Raw genomic sequence first — 20,449 nt, 5'->3', positions numbered from 1 at the left:
TATTAAGAAGTTTTTGTTGTTTTGGAATTTTAGAATTCAAACTTATATTTGCAGCTGATGACAAAATAAAAATATTCTGTTGTCATGACTGTAATCACATACAATGATTGCAACGTTTTGTCTTAATTGTTTCTACTGGTCTTAAAACTTTTGCATGTGGCTGGTACAGACTTGCGTTGGACATAACGTACACGAACGTTGTAATTTATACACAAGTTTATTACAGTTTCTAACGCTGGTGGCCATTCAATCTACACATTGCGGTTTTTCTTTGAATTTCCATCTTCTAACTTCTTTTGGACACTTTCTGTAAGATTGAAAGTAACAGAATTTAACCTATATTATTTTTGAGTTACAGTAAAAACAGATGTTTTATGGAGGTTTGTTTCAATGTTTATTTTAAATATTATTTCGAGTATTTCATTTATTACAATTTTTACGATGTAACTTCATTATGGTTTTCTGCATTTTACAGGGGTTTATATATATAAGGTGAACGTGTGGCGTCTCTTTACTTATAATTCCAGATTTCTTTAGTGTTCTATAATCCTTGAGGAGTGATGAAACGGCCGACGGTTTGTCTTGCGTTACCTAGGTGTGACTAAACGATCGACAGTGTGTTTTATGTTACTAAGGTGAGACTAAATGAAGATGGCTTGTCTTACGTTACTAAGGTATGACTGGAGGATAGATTGTAAAACATGAAGAAACGGTTTTAAGAAGAAAAACTATTTTTTTAGAACATTATAGTATGTTTTCCTTATAAAGGTGTTAAAAACAAGAAAGAAACATACCAACACGACTATCCTCGTTTTGGTGAGATTTTTTTTATCAGTTCTGAGTCCTTCAGGCCCCGTATTACACACCAAAGTAAAAACTCAAGTTGAGTTTCTCATAATGATAAAAAACAAGGAAATTTATTTGTAATTCCTGAAAGAACAAGGAAAAAATTATAGCAAGACTGAACCCAATGTGACTGTTTGCAATAAGTTATATATCAATAAACGTGATAGTAGTTGTTATCTCCTTTCACAATAACTGTTTGTTTTTATAAACAAAAGGAAAACGCAAAATTTGTTTCAGAATATTACAATAAAGTAAACAAATGAGCGTCAAAACCTCATCACTCTCATTAGTAAGGTGTATCGTTGCGTGAAAAGAAGACGTACTTGGTATGAATGCGGTATTTTGTTGTACGAGCATATTAACAACGTTTCGCTCAGGATGTACTCGCACGTTAATTACATGCTTGAGGAAACATGGCAAAATCATACATGGTTATCGTGAAATTTGCTAGTTTAAACAGTGTGTTGCTTCAAAACATCCTGATGGTATTCGTAAATTATGGCACGCATTTGAATGAAACTATATATCCTTTGAATTTGAAGACGAGCGTGGCTTGACGTTCGTGAAGACGTGAGACGTGTAGAACGAAACTAGCATTGCTCGTGGGAATCGACTAGCTTCGTCTGGTAGAAGAATCTGCTGAATGTAAACCATTGTCGAAACAATAGGTGAACAAGTTTACTTCGCGTGAATTTTCAGAAATTATGTATAGTCCTCAGTGTACGTGACAAAAAACGTTTACAAATGTTTGAGACAACCTGGACCAGAAATTATCATATATTTCCGACAGTCTGAAATAAACACAATTACAAGATATTTTAAGCAGTCTGGGTTAGAAATTGTCAAAAGATATTTCAGACAATCTGAATTAGATATGATAACAACATATTTCAAACAGTCTGGGTTAAAGATTATCACAAGATAATTCAGACAGTCTGGATTATATACAATCACAAGTTGTTTAGGATAGCCCCTCTTGATTGAGATAAAGAACCTTCGAAATGCTGAACGAACTAATATACATAGAATAACATTGAAGCCCTCGTATCGTCTCAAAACTTAAGTTCGGCAGTTGACTTTGTTTGTTTAGAATTAAGCACAAAGCTACACAATGGATTGTCTGTGTTCTGCCCAACTAGGTTTTTTAGCGGTAGACATATCGCTGTGCTATTCGGGGGGAGGAAGATGATTGTTATCGTTTCGTTTTTCACACATACACTTATATGTTACTAGTGTTCGTATAACAATATAAGACGTTTTGCGCTTGGGAACTTTGGTATTATGTACTCTTATTTATAATTTATTCGGTATTTCTTCATTACAAAACTACTTGTTGTCCCATTTAGCGTGATTCGGGAAATGCTTTTTGTAGCTTGTATTAAAGTCATGACAAAAACATAATAATTTACCATGATTGAAACGCATGTTGTTATTCGAAAAAAAATCAGAAAAATCTCTTAAGTTGTTTATTGGTTACTAATGCACTGGATCAGTTACTGAGTGTCTATTACTTTATACGTAATCCAGCATAGCCAGGTGGTTAGGGCGCTCGATTCATAATCTGAAGGTCGCGGGTTCGAATCCCCTTCGTATCAAACATGCTTACCCTTTATGCTGCGGGTGTTATAATGTGACAGTCGATCCCACTATTCGTTTGTAGAAAAGCAGCCCAAGAGTTGGCGGTGGGTGGTGATGACTAGCTCTAGTCTTACACTGCTAAATTAGGGACGGCTAGCGCAGATAGCCCTCGTGTAGCTTTGCGCGAAATCCAAAACAAACAAACTTTATACATCTGTGCTAGTGTATCTTTCTTTCTTTTTAGTTGTTCATTGATTAATAATACGCTGCAACAGTAATTTATTGTGTAATTGTATTATCTTCCACGTTGTTATTAGTAGTGTTCTTTCTCTTTAGCTATCAACCAGTTAGTGATAACTTGTGGTAGGAACTGTTGCTTATTAATTTACATGTTCTTGTTACACATTTTAATTCCCCTTAGTTATTGATTCGTTTATAATACACCGTGGAAGTAATTCATTATTTATTAATCTATACATTATTTTAGAATATTGTATTTATTTTTTTCAGTGGTTAATTTTAGTAATACACTATGACAGTAACTCATTGTTTACTAATTTAAACGTTTTTTTGCATATTTTATTTACTGTTTAGTTGTTAATTGACCGATAATATTCCTTACCAGTAACTCGTTATTTATTAATTTACACGTTTCTTTATAGCATCTTACAATTTTTCTTGAATAGCAATAGCCAGGTTATTAAGGCACTCGACTCGTAATCCGAGGGTCGCGGGTTCGCATCCCCGTCGCGCCAAACATGCTCGCCCTTTCAGCCGTGGGGGCATTATAATGTGACGGTCAATCCCACTATTCGTTGGTAAAAGAGTAGCCCAAGAGTTGGCGGTGGGTGGTGACGACTAGCTGCCTTCCCTCTAGTCTTACACTGCTAAATTAGGGACGGCTAGCACAGATAACCCTAGAGTAGCTTTGTGCGAAATTAAAAAACAAACAAACCAATTGGCAAATAAAACACAATAACAGGCAAGGACTTTTATTACTATACATGCGTACATTAGCAGTAAGACTATGTATTTCCAGATCAGTGTATTTTATAGTTTTTTAATTGTAATTTGTTCCTTATAAAACCGTACTTTTTTGTTTATTTATTTTTGATATTCATCGCATTTAAGCACTTCCTGTCAAAAAAGGTGGACATTTTGTAATTACGAATAACATTTGGGGTCACTTTTATAATCAACATATTCTATTTTTCTCTTTCTTGTTACTCGTGCTAAAGTTCGTTCATTTCAGTGTTTGTTATTAGCTGCTTAATATTTTCGTAATGTTTTTGTTTCATGATTTACACTGGGTATTATGTGTGTAATAATCTTCGGTACTTACCTCTGTTTTCATAGTATATTGTTCTTTCTATTTCGTGTTGAAAGGTTTTTGATATTTTTTAGTGAATTAATACAAATTACTAGTTGCTATACAAATAATCCAAACTGTGAAATATAAAAAACTCGAAACATTACATAAGCAACAGATAACTTTACCGGTTACTAAAGAAGTACTCTAAACACATAAACTGTGTTATAAATACCTAATACTTCTGTGTTATATTTCTTATTTTTCACTTTAAAATGACTGTGATTTGATTAATTAGAAGACAACTAGAATATTACTCATTATTTTAGGAGCATTGCACTTAGGGAACTCAAGTTTCAGTCCTAATAAAGTTTCTTAAACAAAAATTGTTCTCAAAGCAGTAAATATAGCGAAAAAACAGTTACTCAAGTATTGCTACGTTCAAAGTCTGTACAGTTAGTTTTCCACGAATTGAAGTGGGTTTTGTTTTGGCTTTTCGTATCGAACATTAGTTAGAACAACTGCACAAGTAGACTGTAATCGTGGGAGGAAGTGATTGAAGATACATTGACTATATAATGTAACTTGTACTTTTCTCACACTAGTTATTAAAAGTTGTTAGTAATACATGCAGTAAATAGGTAGAATGTTATTATTATAACGTTATCAGTGCTACGCCCCTGACTGACATCTTCCTTCTATAGCCATACACATATGAACCGTCTTTGGATCAATAATACGTTATTTACAACCCACGTGAACCGAGCGGTCTGTATTTTAAATGCCGTTTTTCAAACTTATGTAATCAGCTTGTACATTTCAAACCCTATTTTTCTCGACTTACTTATTGGCTGCTTTTGATCTGAAGTAATTTGTAATTTACTTTGATTCATCTATTATTATTCCCACGTTGATAACATGCTAATCGTTGAACGGTAAAAGTGGTTTCGTAAGCGGAAAGATAAACCAGTCGGTGTTTAATTGCATGATTTTATTTTCTGGTGGAGTGTGTATGATATTTATTCAATACTGTATTACGTTGCATGTATTAGAAAGGCCAAGATTGTATGTAAGAAAATAAATTCAAAATAACACCTAACATGAATTTCTTTTTTTTTTTAGTATGTAGTGAAGAGTCATTATTGTTGAGTATCAGAAGGTACCACTTAATATTTAAAGAGCTTAATTATTAAACGTGTTTATCATACAAGTCTCCAGTTGGACGAAAGGTAATATTCCCTTCTAAGAAAGATCCTTCAATAAAATAACCTCATTTGGTTGTAAGCTGGCCCTAGTCTTCGTGGCTATACAGTATATATATCAATATATTTATACTTGTATAAAAACAAGAAAGACGTATCAACAAACAAGAAACGTTAGAAATAAGAAACTGTAGCATGATCTAAAATCATACTTCAATTTGTCAGTGTTGTTATACTTTCTCTGGTGTGGAATTATGCGATTAATGTTTTATTAACCTGATAGTAGAAACTCGTCCGTCGTGCATATAGACTCGTGGAATATATTTTAATTTTAAGATTTTTTTTATTTTTTGATTGCTTATTCACTTTCATGCGTCTGTATATCAAACCCTCATGAGTTGAGTGCATGCACTTTGTCAATATCGTATTCAAGCTTGTGTATGTGCATCATTTTGATTTTGCAAATACTTGAAACTACGTTGGTATGCTGAGAATCATGACTGCGTACAGCTGTTGTATGGTGATTTAAGTTATTTTCGTGTGTATGATGTTTTTTAATTATTGGAAAGTATAGAATATAAGAGATTTCCACGAATGTATGTATAGGTGAAATGTCTGTAGAAAACCAATAATTCGTTTGGCTTCAAGAAAAACTAAAATTTTCAGTTATTGTACGATTGCATGTACCGCTGGCTTTTAGATTTTAGGCTTGAACTTGTACGTACATTGTACATAAATACTGCTCTCCAGTTTGGCAAACTTCTGCAATTTAATTTCAGAATGTGCTGAAATATTAGACTGTAATTTACCAGTTATAAAATATCACTTTTCACAAGAATTTAATGTTTTTTTTTCAGTTTTTTGACAAACTTTGTTTGTTTTGAATTTTCCCACAAAGCTACTCGAGGGTTATCTGTGGTAGCCGTCCTTAATTTAGCAGTATAAGATTAGAGGACGGGTAGTCATCACCACCCACCGCCAACTCTTGGGCTACTCTTTTACCAAAGAATAGTGGAATTGTTCGTACATTATAACGCCCCCATCGGCTGAAAGGACGAGCATGTTTGGTGCGACCGGGATTCGAACACGCGACCCTCGTATTACGAGTCGAACGCCTTAACACACTTGACCATGCCGGGCCAACAAACTTTGTACAGTTTTTAAACACATTTCAAGATTTGTATTGTCTATGGTTAAGAGCAACTTTGTGGAAATAACATTTTTTTAAATAACTCTGCCGTATCTACAATATGGAGGTCAGGTGTAGCCTAGTGGTTCAGGGTTTGAGACGCTATACTTCTGATAATTCTTTCTACTTTCAGTTGTGATTGCGTTATAAAAGCAGCAGTTAATCAGGTTGTTTGATTCAAAAAGCCAGGAAAAACAACAACTTTGTGGTATTGGGTGCTGCTGGTTACCTACCTTCCTTTTGGATAGTTATTAAAAATTATGAATGGCTATACCTGAAAACGTTGGGTCTCTGATCATGCTAAGCTCTTTTAGGTTTGTAAATTATTTTGCACCACAGGACCAATGCTTACTTTACCTTATATTAAAAGTTTAGATTGATAAAAATCATCATAAGGCCCACCATGCCTACTTTAAATCATATGAAGCGTTCAGGTTGATAAAAATCATCATAGGGCCCACACTTACTTCATGATACGAGGATTTCATGTACATAAACTGTTGTGCTGATCATAATTTTTTAGATGGTTCAGAATTTTTGAATTTGTGTTACTTTTTTTTGTCCGGAACATAACAAATAATTTTTTAATATCTATGGATGGAACCAAAATTTCGTTTTCGCTAATGCATTTTAACCAAAAAAAAAGGTTTAAATACTCGTTAAAATTTATCCTATTTTTACCACGACTTTTTTTACGCGTTAATTTTGTTAAGTTTTTAGATGTCTTGACGAAACTTAAATTTTTCTGGAAACATTTTAGTAGGTGATTATAACAGCTATTGTAACTTCAGTAATATAAGGATTTCGTTTTTAAAATATAATATTCACTAATTTTTCAGTCATTTAACTTTAGTCTTTAAATAGAAAAAGGTAACTGTATACACTTTATCTATTTTTACAAAGATTCTACAATCATTCATATGTAACTCACAGAGCCAAATTTTTTCTCGTAATTATAATGAATTGCTACCCTGAAACTTGAATATTTCACGTTCAAGAAGTTCCATTCTCAGATTTCTGAAATGTGTGCTAAACTGCTATGTGAAGACTTAACATTCAGACACGGATATTTCTCATTTGAAACTGGTGAACGCTAAGTGAGCGACTGTTGAGAAGCACTGCCGCCTGTACATTCATTATTAACGAGATAACGTGGATGATTGTTATTCTTGTAACACTCCTAGAGCTGCAAACTCGTATCATATTCAGTGGTACATCGTGGCTGTATTTATCGCAAAACTAATAAGACTGTCTGCCACTCCCTAATCTTGAACTACTTACCGGAGGTAAGGCAGATAGCCAGCAGCACCCTAAAATTCACTCTAAGAGACTGACTATAACGCTTATAGTGCACCCACAGCTTAACGTATATGGGAATGATCTGTGGTTATGGCAGGGTTCGAACGGAAAATTTTACACTCACCAGTCACGTGTTTAATTTTTTCGTCTGTCGTTAGAGGTTACTTCAGATCGTATGATGAAATACACCACAGCTTTAAACAAATCAGTTTTTCTATTTCGCATCAATTTTTCAAAATTTTTATTTTATTATTAGCTGTAATTGGTTTCATTTACTCAATATTAAAACTGTGTTTTTCTTTAATCATTATCACGTTACATGTTTTTCTTTTGTCTCTCGTATTTCACTTTGGTTTTCGAACTTTGACTTCACCGTTTGTTAAATTAGAAACATTATTTTAAATAGTTTTATCTTCAGTGCTCACACGATTAACAGTGCCTAATAATACTCAAGGTGAAGAAGATCAGTGAACTGTTGTCCAACTTTTATCCATCTTGTAGTGTTTGGAGCCCTTTCCATATTTGTCCTTCAGTGGTTAACTTTATAGCCAGGTTATTAAGGCACTCGACTCGTAATCTGAGGGTTGCGAGTTCGAATCTCCGTCACACCAAACATGCTCGCCCTTCCAGCTGTGGGGGTGTTATAATGTTTTGGTCAATCCTACTATTCGTTGGTAAAAGAGTAGCCCAAGAGTTGGCAGTGGGTGGTGATAACTAGCTGCCTTTCCTCTAGTCTTACACTGCTAAATTAGGAAAGGCTAGCGCAGATAGCCCTCGCGTGGCTTTGCGCGAAAATAAAAAACAAACAAACAATTAACTTTATGTTAAAAATTATTGACGAACTTTATGTCCTTGCGTTAACGTGTAGTGTTGCTTTAATAGAAAATTATCTGTTTGTGTTAACAATTCCTATCCATGAAAAAAAAATGGTGAAATGGTCAAATTTCATTTTGCAAAATTTGTATGTGATACAGTCTGAAGTCTCGGTTACTGTATTGTTATTCACTTCTCGCTTGTGTTTGGTAGGCTACACAGACATATGAATTAAAATAAACTTCCACTTAATAGAGAGTAAAGGGAGATATGCCGTAAGATAGAACATACTTCCGCAAATGTATTCTACATCTTTTGTTTTCTTCTTCAGATGAGAGAGGAGTTCTAGGTTATCTTTAGATTAGTCTAACTTTTGTTTTACTTAACATTGTTCTTTGTGTTATATACAGGTATCTCTATCAAACTGTCGCATAGGGAAGGCAGATCAAAGTAAACGTGTTTCTGTTCTCATGTGAACTTCCTCCAGTGAAAACATTTCCGTCAGAAGATTCATCCAAGACATCCTTCTGGTTTGATTGGTCCGTTTTATTCAAGAGAAACCTCCTAGTCAGGGAAATATTGCTTCATTTGTCACACATGTGTCGGCACATGAATGTAGGCCCCTCCCTCGACGCCACGGACAGGAGGGTATGCTTTCGGAGGCCCAGAGAAGGGACTAGCTTGACAAAGTAGTCTATATCAGCAGGGAGTCAGTACCCTCACTGTATGATATTGGGGTCAGAAACGATTCAGCTCTCTACCAATAGATAAAACGTAACGTGATGAAATAGTTTGACCATTTTGTTTCTCAAGAAGTTCAGACTTATCTTTAGGTGTCATCTGAGTTGATATAGGCATCAACCAATTGAACAGATCATCTCCGCTTTGAACGTACGAGAAAGTAAAAGCATGGGCCAGAATGAAACTGAAATGATTTTGTATTATCTTAAAACTTCTTAAATACTATTTAAAAACAAAACAAACCACAGCTTTTATTCGTAACAAAGGGGTTTTGCTTAGGTTAAACATACGAAATGTGGCAACATCTTACGTGTTAATCTTCCTTGCCGTGATTGGTATGAATAATCTACACGATAATCCAAGATTGTTTAATTGCAAATCAGTTAAGTTTTATCACTAGATATATAATTACTAATTATGTTATGTCTTACAGTATGTCTGCTAATTTTCTGTCGTCTTCAAGGAAATCCTAAGAAGGACTACTTGTGGTAGAAGCTTTCAGAATTCAGTACTGAGTTTTCTTAGAAAAGCAGTTGTTATTCACCCACCACATCTGATGGGACATGCCAGTATTTCTTCCCGGTTCTGAAAGTTTGGTTAATTCTTGTACTTCAATAAGTATCTAGTTTTATGTCACACACACACACACAAAAATGATATAATATAAGTTATCTCCAGTCTAAACGTTGTTGAAATTCAACTACAAATGATCCAGGCGTTTCCAATCTTTCCTTTCACTTGTCCTCTCTCATTTACGATAATCCAGGTTTATACTACAAATCACTTGACCATTTACATGCTGGTGTAGGGAAGTGTTTATATTTGTACTGCAAATTACAAGAAATATATTCTCTCCTAGGGGAATATTTATATTTCAGCTGCAAATGATAAGAAATCTCTTCTGTTCTATGGGGAGTGTTTACAGTTGAGCTGCAAATTACAAGCAATCTCTTCTGTCCTGTAAGGAATCATCATTTTCTTTCGTCTTTATTAACCTATATTATTTTAATTTTTAGTTGTTCTAACCATTTTCTTTTGTTCAGCTGTAGGTGTGATCTTAAATAGACAATGGTCTAATAAAACCTCATTTATATATGTTAGTGGATCACATTCTCCATAGTCGATTTATGGTGTAATATATGCTGTTTCAAGTGACAGTTTTAAATAACACATGGTATGGATTTTAATATTCAAAGGGCTTTTATTTTATGTTGTAACTTTAATTGCTTTATTTAACTGGAAAGTTAAGCAGCGTTGAATAATATTTCGTAAAAAAAGAAAAAAGAGGGTATGTGTGTGTCAATGTAGAAACAAAAACATTTATAGTCTATATTAAATGATTACTTGAAACTTTGAGGTATTTTCGGTAATCCACAGTGTTTCAAAATATTTATATTTTAATAGGTGATTACTGGAAATTCAAAATTGTTTTGTTATCTAAATGCACTATAATGCCAGAAAAAAAAAAACAACTTTTAATGATACGTAATTCCTTTTAATGCTGATTTTGAAACAGATCTTAAGATTTTTCTACATTTAAATTTGATTGAACTATTTTGTGCGTATTCGTTAGAAAGTGCACATTTTCTCTCTGTGGAAATGAATTATTTCGGGCTTATTTTTGAATGCCCTATTCCAGTGAGGCTCTCAAAGATACTCACTTGCCTGACTTTCCCAAATTTAGTTGTTCATAGGATATGATTTATTCTACTAACGTCCCTAAAATGAGCTGTTCGTACGATATGACTTACTCGTCTGATTTATCTGATGTCGGCCCGGCATGGCCAGGTGGTTAAGGCATTCGACTCGTAATCTGAGGGCAGCGGGATCGAATCCCCGTCACACCAAACTGCTCGCCCTTTCAGCCGTGGTGGCGTTATAATGTGACGGTCAATCCCACTATTCGTTAGTGAAAGAGTAGCCCAACATTTGGCGATGGGTGGTGATGACTAGCTGCCTTCTTTCTAGTCTTAAACTGCTAAATTAGGGACGACTAGCGCAGATAGCCCTCGTGTAGCTTTGCGCGAAATTCAAAACCAAACTTACCTGACATCACATGTTTAGAGGCTATGGCTTATTCCTCTGACGTATTTAAAGTTAGCTGTTGATTTGATATGACTCCTTCAGCTGATGTCCCTAAACTAGATTTTCATAGAATATGACATCTTTATTTCACATAGGTGAAGCAAATTCTCATATGATATGATTCGCTTATCTGACATACCTAAACTAGCTTTTCATAGGATATGACTCTGTTTAATTCCCTTTGTTAACGTTATAAAAGTGAAAATCGAACCCTTATAGTGGGTATACCTAACTGCTGCCTTCCCTCTGGCCAGTACTTTAAAATAGGCGGTCTTTAACATGCGTCTTTAGGATATATGGTTACGTACAGGTTAGAAATACCAAAAATATAAAAGTAAATTTTCTAAAATTAATTATTTTTATTTTTTAATATGGATTACATAGTCATTATATACCATATCTGATTATATAATGACAATGAATATTTATAGATTGGTTGATGGGAATTCAGCACAAAGCTACATAAAGGGCTATCTGTGCTCTGCCCACCATGGGTATCGAAACCCGTTTTCTAGCGGTGTGAGTCCGCAGATATACTGCTGTGCCAGTGGAGTGTTGTAGGTATAAAACTGTTACTAAATACAAAGGAATAAAAAGGCACTCTTGTTGGTAAATGTCATTTGTTTTATTGTGTTGACTTATTAAATACTTTAAATTGTTTAACAGTCTTGTGCTGACTTATTTTAGCATCATGCTAATCTGTGCTGACTTATTTTACCAGCTTAACTATTCTGTATTGATTTATTTCAACAGCAAAACTATTTCGTGCTATAGAAACTCCTAGGTGGACTCAGCAGATAGCCCGACACACATACGTACGTCAAGGAAGGGGGGATCAACACATATTTTCTATCTGTAGCAAAAAGAAAGTTGTTTTCTTGATACATTACATTTTTTATGTATAGATGCGTGTGTATATTGTTTATAACGTTTGTGTTTTAGATATCAAGATTTAGGCCTCGTAAACCTGGAAGGGTCAAGTACAATGTATATAATGTTTCAGTGCATCTATCATATATTGAATGTTGGCAGTCAAAGTGACCAATGGTAACTTTCCTTTTAACACACACCGTTTATGCGATGTATGATGTTAGACTGATTTGCTCGTAACAGAAATACGTTTGTTTGTTTGTTTTTGAATTTCGCGCAAAGCTACACGAGGGCTATCTGCTCTAGCCGTCCCTAATTTAGCAGTGTAAGACTAGAGGAAAGGCAGCTAGTCCTCACCACCCTCCGCCAACTCTTGGGATACTCTTTCATCAACGAATAGTGGGATTGGCCGTTACATTATGACGGTGTGACGGGGATTCGAACCCGCGACACTCAGATTACGAGTCGAACGTCTTAACCCACCTGGCCATGCCGGGCCAACATAAATATATATATGTGCATATTTCTTAAATGGTAACTAGAGCCTAAACGAAATAAATCTATCCTATCGTGCCAGTCTACATAGCAAGTCTAACAATTAACCCCTCTTGTTCACGTTTTGCATTCATTACAGAGCCCTGCCCTGCCCTTCTCTTTATCCTTTTAGTCACAGTTTGGTAGCGTCAACAGACATTTGGCTGCGCCATTGCTCAACTTGGCAGCGATTTATTTCTTCAGTTCCAAATATTTATTTATAAACTGTAGAATATGAACTTAATTAATTACGATCATGACGCACATGATTGCTTCTTTATTTTATGCAGCTTATTCCGTCAGTTTAGAAAAAAAAAAAGCAAAGAGAAGCAACTTTTTAACCCTGGGAAATTCTTAATATTCTAGACTCTCCGCCAGGTGTCACATGACATTGTCTCGCCGAGGCTAGAAACGGCAGACGTTCTTTTCTTCTCGTGTATACAAATACAAGCGGCGGTCTTCTATTTCATATGCTATTTTTGCACTTTTTTCATTTTAACTGTCGTTTCTTGAAAGTCTTTTGTAATTTGCATAATTTTTTTTTTGTCTTTGTTTCTAAGGGCGTCGAGAGCGTGAACAACAGGATTTAGGGTATGTAAAGAGAACGGCAGATGAAGATGATGAGGAGTTTCCATGGCAACTCAAGACACAATTGTTCTCTGTGAGAAGTCCGTTATTTGTGTCGGATACCTGAAATATTAGTCGCTGTGATGGAAACGTGTTAGTTGATAAGCATTAATACTGCTTTTTACAACTTTTATCGAATTAGTTTGGTGGGCTGCACCTACAACCATTCCACCTTGTTTAGTCGTATAAAGCAACAAGGAAAATAAATGTGATTCGTATGACAAATGTTAGTGACTCCAACTTTCCTCAACAAATCTCGTAGTTAATAAACAAATACAATAAGACAATAGGGCTGTTTAATTAGTTGACTGTAAGTGTATGAAGTTAGGTTTTTTCTTGTCACAGATGTGGTAAATTGTTCGGTACTGTGCCAACAAATTTCTGTGTAAAACTGTTGGATCATCTAATATGATAAACGCATACGAGTGTATATCATGCAGTTCATTTTTATATTATTTATTTTTAAAAAGTTCCCCAACTAGTATCATATTTTGTATCATTTTGTATGGTATGCAATTATATTGAAAGTCATCCCATAGCATTTTAAAGAGTTAACAAATAAATGACAAATTAGTAAGTCGTTGAAATTAAATGGGCAAAATTTGTTGTTGTTATTTCAGACTGTGCAAAGATATAATCCGTTTCGGATAGATTATTGTATCATTTTTACGCATAGACAGAATATTGTCCTATTTATTGAAAGTTGTTCTATTATACCTTCATCAAAAGATAAATATATATCATTAGTTTAACGTTATAGTTCTTCTTAAGTTAAATAGTGTAATCAATATTCGATGTGAAAACGTTTAATAACAACTGAAAACAAACACTCTAATGAACTGATTATTTCAAAAATCTGCGATTTAATGGAATAAGGATTTTCGCATATTATGTTTGAGATTTTTCGTGAAATATTTCGGAGGGCGCTTTTAGTGTGTTTTTTTACGAAATTTGAAACACTGATTAAAGAAAGAGAATTCACACCTAATTAGGAAAAGAAAGACTTAGATACGTATTATTCAGACAACTTTTATCTTCCATGTTACCTTTTCTTTAGCTCTAGGCATGGTTTTAGCAAACTTTTTCAGGAGTTTTAGGACAGAAAGTAGCTCCTCACGAGTTATCTCGTTATTAAAATAAATTTATTTATCGAGTTCAACTCAGAAGATATTTTATGTCTTGAATTCGAAGAAAATTCGTACGGCGTTTCGAGTCTATTGGTCTGGCATGGCCTAGTGGTTAGAACGATCGACTTGCAATCTGTGGGTCGCAGGTTTGAATCCCCGTCATCGAACATACTCACCCTTTTAGCCATTTTGGCTGTATGATGTGAAAGTCAATCCCGCTATTCGTCGGTAAAAAAACAAAAAAAACAAGCCCAAGAGTTGACGGTAAGTGGTATTTATTAGCTGCGTTTCTTCTAAGCTATCACTGATACAATTAGGAACGGATAGCACAAATAGCGCGAAACTGAGTAACAAACAAATCGAATATATTTTTCTTAATCTGATGTATGTCGTTATTAAATCGCGAAATTTTTAACTTAAAAGCTTTACTTATGATAAAATTTAAAACAGTTTAACCCACAATAAACAAATTGTTTGTTTGTTTTGAATTTCGCGCAAAGCTACTCGAGGGCTATCTGCGCTAGCCGTCCCTAATTTAGCAGTGTAAGACTAGAGGGAAGGCAGCTAGTCATCACCACCCACCGCCAACTCTTGGGCTACTCTTTTACCAACGAATAGTGGGATTGACCGTCACATTATAACGTCCCCACGGCTGAAAGGGCGAGCATGTTTTATGCGACTGGGATTCGAACCCGTGACTCTCAGATTATGAGTCGAACGTCTAAACCAGCTTGGCCATGCCGGGCCTCAATAAACAAATACATCAGATAAAAAAACAAAACTAATGAATATATAAATATATATATGACCTCGAAATATTTTTTACTCCCAGGGAGGCAGCCAGCACCTGAGCTCCATGTGAGGGTTATCAGCTATTGGTATAGCCACAGGGATTGACACGTACGGTACTCAACGTTTGACTGTAAATAATATTAGTCACAATAGAAACATTACAAATTCAAGAGAAAGGAGTAAAACCAACGAGATCACATTATGTATCATGTGACTAAGTCGCATTACGCAACCTACGTCAATTATGCTGTGAACTAAATATTTTTGTTGTTAAAAACACACTTTTCGACTCAATGTATACAATCAACAAGGTGGCATTGCTGTATTTGCGGACTCACAAGCTCGAAACCGGGTTTCAATACCCATGGTGGGCAGAGCACAGATAGCCTATTGTGTAATTTTGTGTTTATCTTCGAACAAACAAATAATACATACAGCTAATAATATTAAAACATCTCAAATGGTAGACAACGTGCTATATATGTGAATTCCTTTTAATTTTTGTTAGAACACTTAACACCAAGTTGTAAAAGCAGTGAAAGGTAGTAGACCATTTGATTGCTGAATAGTAAATGTAACATTTCATGGCTACAGCTATTCAAACCCTCGTAAATCTATATTTTTCACGATATTATTTAATACAGATGTAACTATTTTCTGAAATTGAACGTGCTTAATCGTGTCTGGGATGTGTGTGTGTCACGGAGCTGAATAAACCAGCTGTTTTCTTTTCATTTATAAATCTTCAAAAATAGATTTACACTAAACAGATATAGTACAGAAAAAAACAACTCCAGTTTTTAAAACACCAATTTTTATCTTACTTAGAATATAAAAGTCAACAGAGATAAGTGCAAAAACTGAGTGTTTTTTAAATTTGGTTGGGACCTTGACGAATTGCGATTTCAAACAAAAATGTATTAAAACCACTAGAAAAAAAAAAAAACTGCATTAAACATTTTTTGGAAAAACTGGTTTTGGCTAAAAATATAGTGTGAAGAAGGTCGCGAGGAAAAGATAGAATAAAGATATTGTGTTATTAACAAATAGATGTAAGAATGCTGCTAACAATGAACGTTAACTAATGTTAAAAAAGATTTAGCAATGGTCCTAGTTATGATGGACAAACATCACAGTTGTTAAGATAAGAATGGTTAACTTGTACCAGAATTTTTCAGAACTCAGTAAGATCTGGAGATATTAATTGTAAACAGGATCTTTAAACAGAGAAATTCCACAAACATTCAGTTTAACGTGTAAACTACATTTTGTTTTTCTCATTTTTTTCTCCCGAAGTCCATTTTGTGATGTCAGTATGTTAAGTGTCTGTGAGTTTTTTTATAGTAAAGCCACAGCGGGCTATTTGCTGTGTCCATCTATGGGAATCGAACCGCTGATTTTAGCGTTGTAAATCCGATGACTTACCTCTGTCCTAGCGGGGAACCAGTATATTAAGATATTATATAACTAAATAAATTAATGGGTGTGTTTATATCTATGATTATGTATTATTTCATAAAACATATTTGTTTTCATTTGCAACGAAATAAACCGAGTCGAAATTCGCGTTTGAGTATCAGTTATGCTTGTTTTTAATCCTTTCATATTTGTAGGTACAAAGGAATTCCATTGTTACGAAATAGCGAGCATCACATTCTTCCAATGCAAGCAAAACATTGCACTTTATTATGACGAATCATAGGTGAAACCAGTAAAATATCAGTGTATGATAAAGGAAAGCACGTGGATTTAGCAAATTCATTTTATTTTATTGAAAACAACCAGATTGAAACAAAATGGTTTAAGCTATAAAAGTGTGAATCCGGAACTAATAAATACAATGGTCTGTGACTTACCGAACTCAACATACATTATCGTGGTTAAAAAATGTCCCAATGATCAGACAAGAAGACCAGTGTGTCACTAAAAATGCAACATGTTTTAACGGAACTATGGAAATCCTTGTGTAGTGTTTGATATCGAGAGTGAGCTTTTGACAAAGATGTCTACTTCACTAAAGAAGTAGCTTTGCGTGAAATTCAAAAACAAAACAAACACGAAAGAAATGAAGTCTGTGACGGCTATACGACTTTATATATATTTGTAGGCTTAAGCTGAGTGATACATCTATACACGCTGATACTAGAGCTTTATGAACGTAAATATTTACGCGTTATTTTCCTAAACGTTCTTCATGATCAGAGAGAAAACAAAACTTCCAACTGCTCTCTGAGGAATGTATGTGCACTTACATATTAATAAGTATGATTTCGTAAGATTTTAAATTTGGTTTGGTTTGAATTTCGCGCCAAGCTACACGAATGCTATCTGCGCTAGCCGTCCCTAATTTAGCAATGTAAGACTAGAAGGAAGGCAGTTAGTCATCGCCACCCACCGCCAACTCTTGGGCTACTCTTTTACCAACGAATAGTTGGATTGACTTAGACATTATAACGCCCCCACGGTTGAAAGAATGAGCATGTTTGGTGTGACAAGGATTCGAATCCGCGACTCTCGGATTACGATTCGAGTGCCTTAACCACCTGGTCATGCCGGGCCTCTTAAATAAGGGATATTTAAGTATTATACAACTGATAATATCAGAAAGAATAAAGAATTGATCAGAGAAAATAAATCAAAAACTGCTGTGAACTAAAAGAAACTTAAACAAAGATAATAACGATGAATTGATCAAAAACATTACCCGCCCTGTACTTATAGGAACATTTAAAAATTATATAATGAAAGTATTGACAACAGCGAAGGCAACGCATTTTGTTTATTATTCAACTTTTCCAGATCTAATGATTCGCCTTTCAAATTACACCGTAATTCCATAATGTACATTAGAATTAGTTGGAACTGTTGTATTGTATTTACTGAAGATTGTGTCATGTTTGATTACCGTGCTGGCTTATTCCTATTCAGGATGCGTTTATCACAGTTACGGTGGTGTGAAATGAAGGGACAAAAAAGCTCATAAGTTTACAGGGAAGAACATTTGTACAATATTTTTTCATTATATAATTTTCATGGCGTTTTCTTTAGTTTGCAAATCTATGTAAATATTTCTTTTCTTAAGTGTGCAGTTTCTTTACTCTTGAAACTACTTAGCAAGTCAGAGTTACAATGAACACACGATTTTTTTTGTATAATTGAATTTGAGAGTTTAAGCAGGGATATGGGCTGCTTCTGTGGTGAAGTTCTAGATATCTGACTTGGCGAGCCGAATTCGAATGTTTGTGATTTCATAAAACATTCTTCGCATTTTAGGCCGTGACTGCGTTATAAGTGTAGTGGTCAATCCATTAACGTTGATGATGAGTGAGAGTGTTCTTTCTTCGGATTATTAGTTTAAAATTAGGGATGGTGAGATGTAACCTTAGTAAATCGGTCATAACTACAAGATACCTGTAACTTTTCAGTATTATTCTCAACAATGTGTACACGTATATTGAGTTCAAACAATACCGTATTGTAGGTATTGTTTTCTTTGATTATAGAGGGACATCTTGTTCCAAACAACTCTTATTTAACATGGAAAAACAATTATAAGGTACCTTTTTATCAAATAACTTTAAGCTTGATTTCCCTAAATACTACACGTTATTTACTAAAAATTCAGTTTTACCGGTTTTCATTACTACCAAATTAATTTATACTCATAATTCCTGTTAATAATGACAACCACGTAAATATACTATAATATTTTACCTTATATTTTAAGCTGAAAAGAGAAGAAGTAACTCATCCGTTTTACCAGACACTGATTATGAAGGAACAATTCAACACCCACAATCACAATTGACACTGATTATGAAGGAACAATTCAACACCCACAATCACAACTGACACTGATTATGAAGGAACAATTCAACACCCACAATTACAACTAAAGGTATACAGAGAACGCTATATTACTAATTCATTACAACCAGATATGTCTGTTTCACCATTCGTTAACAATAGTTAATTGAAGTTATTAAGAGTTCTGTTCTAACGTCAGTCGTCTTTGAATTGTTCCATTTTACTTGGCACGTGTAAGACATGTTATATATGTATAAGTTCATTAGCATGGCAATTCATTCACGTTTTTTCATAATACAACTCTATGCACTTTCTAAAAACAATTTCAAAAGTAGCCACATGGTTTGATAAGCCCTGTCTGTATGAAATATTATTGAATAGTTGGTATTCATATATTTGGCTAAGTACTTACATGTAAACCCTTATTATCTGCTTTGAATAACAAGAGAACGCGGGATATATGCTCGTTTAATTTTGCGTTTGTTAAATTAACAAACAAATAACCACAGATCTTTGCATAATAAACATTCAATCCTTTATCTTACTTCTATAAACGTTGAGATGTTACAGTTTGCTTCTAGGAAACAGCTCTGATGTATGATACGTTACCATCTCAACTGTGTTGCCGAAACTTCCTGTTTACATTTGGTAACATGACTTAAAACTAAAATTAATAAATATTTTTTTTGATTTTTCAAAATATTCCTTGTAAGAATTATCCCACAAAATTTATTAAACTAACATTTTATTTACGATAACCTACAGTGTATTATGAAAAAGAATTAATATAACAGAGGTTCACGTTTTACTTTACGCATAATATAAAGTTTCAAAACAACATGTTAAGAAATAATTAATAACATCGAGTAACACTTTACGTGCAGCCTAGTGTACAGTAACGAATATTAACACAACATGGATAACCTTACACCTGAAAGAACCTCCAGGTAGCACAGCGGCATGTCTGCAGACTCACACTGCTATAAACTGGGTTTCGATACCTGTGGTGGGCAGAACACAGATAGTCCAATGTGTAGCTTTGTGCTTAATTCTAAACAAACACCTGAAAGAAAAAAAAACTTTATCAAAGAGCAGTAGAGCATTTTATGAGACATTTAATAAAATATGTTTTTATAGACACAATCTATTATATAACTTGAGAAAGTATCGTGTATTTCATATGTTATTCAACGTAAGGTGCGTGAGTATACTTGTTTTCGATGAAAGGGAAACCTCAGCATAAATTCTGGAAGGTTGTCCATTCCAAGTTTGTAAAAACTTAAAACAAGCTCTAGTTTCCAACTGCAAAGTTTCACCGGTTGTGTTTTCTCCACATAAAGTATTAATTAATCATATCTTTTTCACTTGATGTGTGTACTCCAGTTTAAAAAAAATATGTGAGGTACTTTAATCGATCTAACACTTTTTCTTCTGACGTGTCTTCTTGTTTAAAATCCGTTATGTAAGGTACTTTAATCAACCTAACACTTTTTCTTCTGACGTGTCTTCTGGTTTAAAACATGCTACGTGAGGTACTTTAATCGACCTAAAACTTTTTCTTCTGACGTGTCTTCTTGTTTAAAAACTGTTATGTAAGGTACTTTAATCAACCTAAAACTGTCTTATGACA

At 34.3% G+C, this 20,449-nt stretch overlaps 2 long non-coding RNA genes across 6 annotated transcripts in view; one reads left to right on the top strand and one right to left on the bottom strand.

The window, feature by feature from the left end:
* Positions 1–13,318, top strand: part of LOC143255288 (uncharacterized) — a 41,949-nt gene extending 28,631 nt beyond the window's left edge. For 2 of the 3 annotated variants that reach the window (XR_013030515.1, XR_013030516.1), the window contains exon 2: positions 13,027–13,318. This is a non-coding gene — a long non-coding RNA (uncharacterized LOC143255288). Of the gene's footprint in view, positions 1–9,414; positions 9,938–13,026 lie in introns of those variants that run through there. The other variant, XR_013030517.1, reaches the window with a different exon arrangement.
* A 6,229-nt stretch (positions 13,319–19,547) lies between these two features.
* Positions 19,548–20,449, bottom strand: part of LOC143255289 (uncharacterized) — a 59,556-nt gene continuing 58,654 nt past the window's right edge. For all 3 annotated transcript variants that reach the window (XR_013030519.1, XR_013030520.1, XR_013030518.1), the window contains exon 2: positions 19,548–19,882. This is a non-coding gene — a long non-coding RNA (uncharacterized LOC143255289). The remainder of the gene's footprint in view (positions 19,883–20,449) is intronic.

Source organism: Tachypleus tridentatus, chromosome 7 (genome assembly GCF_004210375.1).
Source record: "Tachypleus tridentatus isolate NWPU-2018 chromosome 7, ASM421037v1, whole genome shotgun sequence".
In the NCBI taxonomy this organism is placed as follows: domain Eukaryota; kingdom Metazoa; phylum Arthropoda; class Merostomata; order Xiphosura; family Limulidae; genus Tachypleus; species Tachypleus tridentatus.
The sequence above is the reverse complement of the archived record's forward strand: the minus strand, read 5'-3'. Positions and strand labels throughout refer to the sequence as shown.